General features: G+C 29.3%; 1 long non-coding RNA gene across 2 annotated transcripts; it reads right to left on the minus strand.

The window, feature by feature from the left end:
• Positions 1–8,049: 8,049 nt before the first annotated feature.
• Positions 8,050–9,073, minus strand: LOC109340101. 2 transcript variants are annotated; one of them, XR_002106751.1, is made up of 3 exons: positions 9,029–9,073; positions 8,663–8,750; positions 8,050–8,160 (listed from the first exon to the last, which is right to left on the minus strand). It is a non-coding gene; the product is annotated as an uncharacterized LOC109340101 (long non-coding RNA). The 2 variants fall into 2 exon arrangements; XR_002106750.1 differs by lacking the exon at positions 9,029–9,073 and adding an exon at positions 8,814–8,982.
• Between the last annotated feature and the right edge of the window lies 1 nt (position 9,074).

The raw sequence follows: 9,074 nt of genomic DNA on the forward strand, positions 1-9,074 counted from the left end.
TAAAAGAGTTGTGGATGGCAGGAATAATTAACTTAATCTCGACAGTTTGGTTCTGCAGAAATAAGGCAAGGTTTGAGGATATTAAGGTGTCAACTAACCAAGTTATCTCTCGAATCAAGGTGGCTACTACTCTTACTGGTAACTCAACAAATAAGTGTACCAAACCCAACCTGCTCGAATTCAATATCATTAGACAATTGCAAGTGAAGATAAACTATAGCAAAGCTCCTAATATTTCAGAGGTTATTTGGAATCACTCTCCCCCGGTTGGATCAAAATCAACTCGGACGGTGTTGTGCATGGATCTCTGGGTCATGCATGAGGTGGTGCAATTTTTAGAAACAACTCAGGTGATATGTTGAGTTGCTTTGCTGCTTATTATGAAATTCAGAACTCTCTCCATGTAGAGTTTTTGCTGCCATAATGGCGATTGAGATTGCTCACTATAAGGGTTGGACGCATGTTTGGTTAGAATGTGACTCGTCTTTGATTATTGATATCTTCAAAGGGGGTGCTACAATACCCTAGAAACTTCACCATAATTGGTCTCATTGTAAACACTTAACCCGACAAATGCACTTTAGAATTACACACATCTTCAGAGAAGGTAATACGTATGTTGACAAGTTGGCCTCGTTTAGGATAGCTAATTCGACGGATACTTGGTGGAACTCCATCCTAGATTTCATTAGACTTGACTTCTGTAGGACAAAACAAACTTGCCGAATTATCGGTTTAGAAACTTGTAACAGTCCTTTTTGTAATTTGCCTTGTTTTTAATAAATTTTAGTGTTTTTGCACTTTGCTTAAAAAAAAGTAAAAGTATCATACAAACAAACAGACAAAACATTTCCCACATAATTTGTAAGGAAAAGTAATCTAAACAACCTTAACCAAATCTAATTTACCTTACATGAAAGTTATCTAAACATGGCATAACTTAATGTTGCATTGCCAACTCTCCTAATGTTACATGAAAATTGTGGAATCGAACTGGACCAAATCATTCATGACCGGTTTAGTTCCTAGTGTAAAATCGATAGTTAATTGAAGTGAACTAAACCATATTTTATATTCACTTGGTTATTGAATTGCACAATAAATCAAATCAACCCGAACTTTTACACTCATAATGACAAGACACATGTTGCCATATTAAAAATGATAAAAAAATCAAACATAACTCTTTAATATGGTCTCTTCAACCTCTTAATTAGTATTGATAAAAGGAGTCAATAGCATAGGCCCACATGCTATATATGTTGTTAATTTTTAATTCTATTGTGATATAGGTTACTATTATATATTATTCATTGATATATATGTTACTAAGTTGTTATATATGTTACAAATTGTGAATTGCATTGTTATATATATGGTCATTCGTATTCTTCTTCCTAAATTACATAGTTTTTATGTATGTTAATATTAAGCTCAGTGATGATTTTTAAATTATCTATTTATGATTTATATTGTCATATAATATTAGTAGTAGTAGTAGTGTTTTTTCATTTATAGACAAACAATGTCTCATGAAATACATTTTGAACTTTCAACTGATGAGAATTAAAAAAAAATGAAAATTGTGGAACCGAACTGGACAAAATCATTCATGATCGAGTTGGTTCCTCGAGTAAAATTGATAGTTAATTAAAGTAAACTGAACCATATTTTATGTTTGATTCGATCACTGAATTGCACAATAACTCAAATCAAATTGAACTTTTACGCTGATAATGACAAGACACATGTTGTCATATTAAAAATTGTAAAAAATCAAACATAACTCTTTAATATGATCTCTTCAACCTCTTAATTAATATTGATAAAACGAGTCAAGAGCATGGACCACATGCTATTATTTTTTAACAAGGCATAAAAATTTTGTTCATTAACATATTTACTTCCATCATACCCATTTTGAAGAGCATGCTTTTCTAGCGGGTAGGGCAGATTATCCATTAAGCAAATTGAGATATTTAATTTATATATTTTTATACTCTTTCAAAAGAAAAATTAATTTTAAATTTTCTGAAAGTTCTATCTAAACTTTTCTTCAAATGTTAATCGTGTATAGTTTTAAAAATGATATAAGTTTATTGGTATAATTTTATTTGATTTTTTTAATAAAAATGAAATTTTGGATTTTCCTTTTACATTTAGAAAAGTGAGTGATCACAAGCTCATCATCCTCGTAACTCTCGAGTTATGTATCGGGAATAAAATCAATGGGCAATGCTTAGTTACAATTTAGAATTCGTTATTATATGTTTGCTCTAGTTTTTGTTGTTGAAATGGATTTTATTTATCCATGGGCAATGAGTGTCGAGGTATTCAGGGAATCCATATTTATAGAAACTTTAATTTTCATATTTATCCTAATTGTTAGTTTAGTTTACGCATAGCGAAAGGGGCATTAGAATGGTCATAATTCTTAAATATTTAGACAATAAAAAAAGTTTATGACAAGCAGAACATAATATTTCATGTATTCTTTTGTCCATCCTAATTTAGATGGATATTATGTGAACAAAGGTCATGTGACCGAAATTAGTAATATTACTCTTAAGAATTACTCTTCCAAAATAATATACATTAGAGCACACAAAAAATTAAGGGTTTTTTTTGCTTTCAAGAAATGTTCTCTATTTCTATTTCATGTTTTTATTTTCACAAAACATGTTTGTTATTATTATTTTCAAAACTCTTTTCTCTAAACTTCACAAGCGAGAGGATAATTATTCTTGCAAATAATTCAATTCTTAATTTTAATCACTAAAATAATCGAGTCATTGATTTTATAGGATGTCTTCATATTTTATACTTATATTTTCTTTCCCAACATATTTTATGTCAACAATATATTGAACAACTTTAATTGTTGGACTTGAGCATTAGCTATCACAAAATATATGTGGAAGGTCTAAACGAGCATCATACATTTGGATTTGCTCTCCAAAAAGTTAATGTAAATTAGAAATATACAAGTGCTCTATATATTATTGAATTCATGTAGCATTAACTTCAAGAGACGGCAATATTCATCCCAAAGATATATATTATCACACCAATCATCAAACTATATTTCACAAGAGTAATAATATACCCCTACTAAATCCTCCTACCTATAAGAAAGTGGCACATGTTACTTATAAATCAATCATTAATAAACAATATATCACTTTGTGACATATGTCACTTTCTTGTGAGTATGATGATTTAGTAGGAAGATATATCATTTTCCTTTCGGCAATAACATTAAGAGGATGAAGAAAAGTTGTTATGTTTGGAGAGAAATAAATACATTTTATTAGTAAGAAATGTGGTAGTTTTAACGAGTGAGATACTCATTCATTGATTTGGATAATTTATTGATTAATAGACACAGTAATTAAAAAATACATTTCTTCCATTTCATATTTTCTGATTTTTAAGGTTAAACATAAAATTTAAGAAATTATTAAATAATATAAAAATTTGATATCATTTCATTAAAATAACCTAACTTAATACATATTGAAAACAGAATGAAAAAGAAATGAATAAATACATGTCAAAAAAAGAAGTAATAAATAGGAGTGAAGTTGGAAAATAAAGTATAAATGTATATTAGGTTTCTAAAATATTTGAAATTATATGGAAAATTTAAAACATGGAAAGAAAGATATGAAACAATAACTAAATATTTAATAAAAAATAACACTACTTTATTATTGAAAATGTTGCAAATGATATTTTTTATTTTCAGAATTTCCAAAAAATGGAGCTCATATTTTATGAAATATAAAATGAAAACAACAAGGCAAACATATTTTTAATTTCCTTTTCTAATTTCATTGAAAATGAAAATAGAAAATAATAAAAGCAAACACACACTAAACTATCATCAAACAAAATCACCAATAAGTCAAACAAAAATAAAAATATAACTAATTATAATCAAAGTCATTCAACAAAAAACATTAAAATGAAATCGTGGTTGTAATATAAAATGAAATCATTCAACAAAAATACTAAATTATGCACAAAAATATTTGTGGTAGCAATAATCACACTTTAACTGGACCACTTTTCCACAACCTCATCAATTACTTACAATTAGAACGTATGTAACACAAGTACACCAGAATCTATTTATGGTACAATATGCACTTAATCAAGATAAAGCACACTTAGGACTTAGGGGCACTCATATACATACATGATATAATGTGTTATCTAACATGTGCAAGTATCATTTTTTATATTTCATAGCCCATTTCTGCATTTATGTCTTTCTCTTCAAAACCATTTTCAAACTCTTCCAAGTTTCTCCTTACAATCTCAAGATCTACTTCTATAACAGCTAGTTTTCTTTTTAGCTTCCTCACTTCAATCTCCAAATCAACCATATTCTCTCTAAGATTTTTCACTTTCTCTGCCTTTTCCAAATAGGTTTTAATATTCAATGCAGATTGAACATGTGGTTCCAACCAAGTCAAGTTAAATCCAAACAACTGAGCTTCTTCCCATATACACTCAAGGTGTTTGCATGCTTCATCGTTCATATTCCTCACCTTCATAGTCTTTAGAAAGTAAAGAACATCACCCAAAGCTAAGAATGACCATATAACGTACTTGTGACCTTTTCTCATTTGGCTTTGTATCAATGAAGGATGCCTCAAACAAACCTCTTCCAATAAAGGATAAAAAGTTGTTGCTTCTGGTCCTAAACTATTGATATCTATGACCTCACTAAGATGGATTAAGGGCTTTACCTTAGGTCCATCATCATAAATAGGAGGGTATAAGGGTGGAGCTGTAGGCTTATAATATGCTTGTTTAGGACTTTGTGTAAATTCTAATGGTGGTTTTATGATATCAAACTCTACATGTTTAGGACTTGGTGTCTCTTCTGAGGGTGTAATCGAACTTCCAAAATCATCTTGAGATTGAAGTTCTAGATCTGTTCGGGTTGTAAAACTCATTGTCTCTTCTGAACATTTTGTTTGTCTAGCTATAGAAACACTATGTGTTAGGCATGGAATAGTAATTATAAATTCATTATCAGAGACATTAACATGGACTTCAATTATGTATTTGTCATTTATGAAATATCCTTCTTTATGATTATAGAAGTGAATGAGACTTATAAATGATAAACCTTCTTCCTCTTGAAATTATTTTTTTCCCATTCACAACACCATAACATGACCTTATTTCATCCTGTTAAATATAACCAATAGGATAATAATTACTTAACTAGTAAAACCCTCATATGATTATTCTCAAGGAGAAAGTAGGGGAATATAAAACACACAACAAAAAATAACAAATACTAAACAAATTGAGGAATAAGATAGTTACCCTTGACTATTGAGTTCTTGGTATCAGCCTGATTAGTAAGACCAACCTTGAAATGTGGAAATATATTCCATCCAGAAGATGGAACTGAATCAGCAATCTTCACTTTCAAGGAGAAATGCTTCCCTTTCTTACTCATAGGATATATAACAATCTTCCTGCAAACACAAAAAATGGTTTTTCTCATATATTTTTCCTTCTTTATTATAATTCCAACTCTTCCTATATAGTATATATATACTCCCTTAAACAAAACTCTTCCTATATAGTATATATTACTCCCTTAAACAAAACTCTTCCTATCAACTAAATTAAAAAAAACATTGAATACTAGTAATGTTAATCATACAACTTTTAAAAATTCATTAAACATGTGTGCAAATTATCTCATATTTTATTTGTAGTAATATTTATTTTTCTCGCAATTTTGGAGCCTGTTATTAAGATATGAGACCATACATAGTAAATTATGTACAAGAAAAACTTGGTTATATAATTTTTTGCATATGAAATTCTGATGCAACAATTTCACAAAAAAAATGTACAACTCTATAGAATCATGATTTTCATAACAGCTATTAACTCCTAAGGAAAAGAGAAATTATTGTATACTCTATAGAAATTATTGCAACACCCATGACCACTTCTTTATTCTCCATTCCAATAGTTATATATTCTAGACTAGCACTTCTGATATACACAAAGTACAAACAAATAAAAACATGATGAAAATATAATTTTCAAAGAATAATAATAATTATGCATGATATGACATGTAATTTAGAACCTTGAATAAAACTCTGAAGTAGGGAAAGCAATGAGATTTGGAAAGTGAATAAAACAAGATGATTGGCGAAGCTATTCCAAATGAGATTAGTGATTTAATCCAAAAAGCTGAAATAGAAGAGAGAAAGAGAGAGAATGAAGAAAGTCAACTTAATTTGGTTTCTGACTTTTGTGTGAAGATAGAACAATAATATAACAACTTTTGCTTGGTAAGATCAAGGAAACTTTGCACACAAGGCAAACTATTAGACATGGTATTGGCCTGTCGGAGAAAACAAATATTCATAACTTGTAAAAGTTGTATACACTTTTATAATATTATTCATCATTTATATTTAATCATTATTAATTTTTCGAAAAATAATACAAATGAATGGTAGAAGAAATATTAAATGTATAAAACTTCATACTAACAATGTGTAGATATTACTCTCTATTATTATTATTATTATTATTGGGGAATTTTATTTTGGAATGTTGAGCGAAATGCTCAACTATTAGAGAAGTATGACAAATCTAAAATATGATAAATAAAATATTGTGGTTGATGCGTAAGATAAATAATCTAGGTATTTAGAAAAGTAGATTAATATTGGAGTGTTGAATAAGTTAAGAGAGTATACATACTATTGATGATTTAGAAAATAATTTGAGAGATAATATGATATAATTTTGGTTTAAATGCATCTTTGTTCCCATTGGGATGATCCCTTTTGTCATAATTTTATTACATCAAATCCTCCTCATTGCCTCGTCATTGTTTGTTTTGGTGATTTTGGTCTTCCTTCTATTCTCACACAAACATTGATGAAATGTTTGGGGACTAGACAAATGTCACAATTTAATACACGAAATTATATTTTTACATTTCATTAAAATTGATAAAAAAATAAATAAAATTATAAAAAATCAAACATATCTCTTTAATATGGTCTCTTTAATCTCTTAATAAACATTGAAAATATTTGTTTTTTTGGATACTCAAGGGTATCACTCCCAATATAGTTAAAGAACTAACTTCTTTTGCATAATGTAATTATTCTTCTTAATAAGCATCGACAATGAGACAAAAACATGGGTGCTCCATGTTATCCAACATGACATGAAAATTGTACGGTTTCTCCTTCCATCATGTCCATTTTGCCTTTTAGGCATTTCAAGTCGGCATGGAAGGCTGCCCATTGGGCAAGTTGAGATATTCCATTTATTAACTATATAAGGAAAAAACTCATTCCACTATTCATCTTAGACACATGTCATCTCCTTATGCAAAGTTTTTCCGCCCAAAAACACTCATATCAACTATCACCACAACAAAAATATCCTTTAGCCACGGTCACAACCGTGGCTAGTGTTCATAAAAACCGTAGCTAATTGTGTTAGCCATGGTCGCCGCAAGTGAAGCAATCAATGGCGTTGCTAAATATTAGCCACAGTCATTTTGCAATATAGCTATGCTTCCCTAAAGTGTGGTAACATTTAATTTGCCACAGTTCTATTTGTTCTGCTACAGTAACAACCGTGGCTAATTTGATGATTTAGCATTAGAAATGTTTGTACAAATGATTACCACACTTCAACCGTGGCTAATTAAATTAGTTACGATTTATTCTATTTTCATACATATTCCTCTTCCTGTTGCGCCGATTGTGTAACAATATTTATATTCAATAATACATTGGTAAAAGGTAATACTAAGAAATTAAATAAAAAGAAATTAATAATTGATATTAATTGAAATTTGTAGAAAAATTAATACTAAGAAATTAGACTCAATATCTCAAATTTTAATCACATTCATCTTAAAATAATTCACAAATACATGAGCATTAATAAGTTCACATAATATATGTATCATTCAAACCATTTGTTGAAACATTCCAAATTTGGTTAAAACTATGGGAAAGATAAATACACAAGCATTAATATTTCTATAGCAAAAGTTTCACGCATAATCACAAGGAACTTCTAGCCTTGCCCGCTTGATCACTACAACATCACCTTGATCATTTCCTGCTTTCGTCTCCATTGCTACATAAATTGAATCAATCATATCATCCAGTAGGCTAAAGTATGTCAAATCACAATCTATAACAGAATCTTTGGCTTCGAATGTGGCATATTAATGCTAATGTGTTGTGGACTTGATTTATAAGTAAAAGGATGGTACACATTAGCAATAAGGAATAGTAGTCTCACAAGAGTTTTCCTCTGTTTGAAAAACATTTGTAAAGTCTTATAGATATATCATGTAAAAAGTACAATTAGCCAATAATATTAGGGGGATAATAGAGTATGTAATGGTAGTGAAATAATGAAAGAATAGTGTTTAATCAATTAGCTAATAATATTAACATTTTCCTCATAAGAAAGCAATTCCCTGCAATAAGAAATTAGGTACTAAAGAAATTTATAAGATCTTAAATCATGAACTAGTAACACTAGTCCAATATCTTCAATGTTGATCATAGTTTATTACCATGAGAAAACAAACATGTCAAGTTTATTGTTTATAGTTTATTGTTTATATTACCTTGTCCATGATTCTTGGAGCTGACGAACCTTCTTCTTTGTGTCTTCTAATGTTTTACTCTTGTCTTCATTGTGATCACCTACTCCACCTTAAGTAAATCATGATGATTACAATCACTTAAGTAAATCAAACAATATGTAGAGAGACATACCAAACATCATGTGGTTCATCTTAACTTAACATTTTCCTCAGGTTTGATGCACTTGACAAATCTATTAGGTAGATCATATATGAACTTCTCTTCCACAAGGGTAAAAATGTGTAAGGTTTGATGCACATTGTGGAGAATATCAACCAAGAACTGAGAATGGATGGTAAAAAGTAAGTATACAATTAAAAGAAATGAAACCATATAAATTTAAATACCTGTATGGTAATGGATTTGGCAACTTCTCCATTTGAGCTTCTTCAT

The sequence above is a fragment of the Lupinus angustifolius genome, unplaced genomic scaffold (genome assembly GCF_001865875.1).
Source record: "Lupinus angustifolius cultivar Tanjil unplaced genomic scaffold, LupAngTanjil_v1.0 Scaffold_134_50, whole genome shotgun sequence".
Lineage (NCBI taxonomy): Eukaryota > Viridiplantae > Streptophyta > Magnoliopsida > Fabales > Fabaceae > Lupinus > Lupinus angustifolius.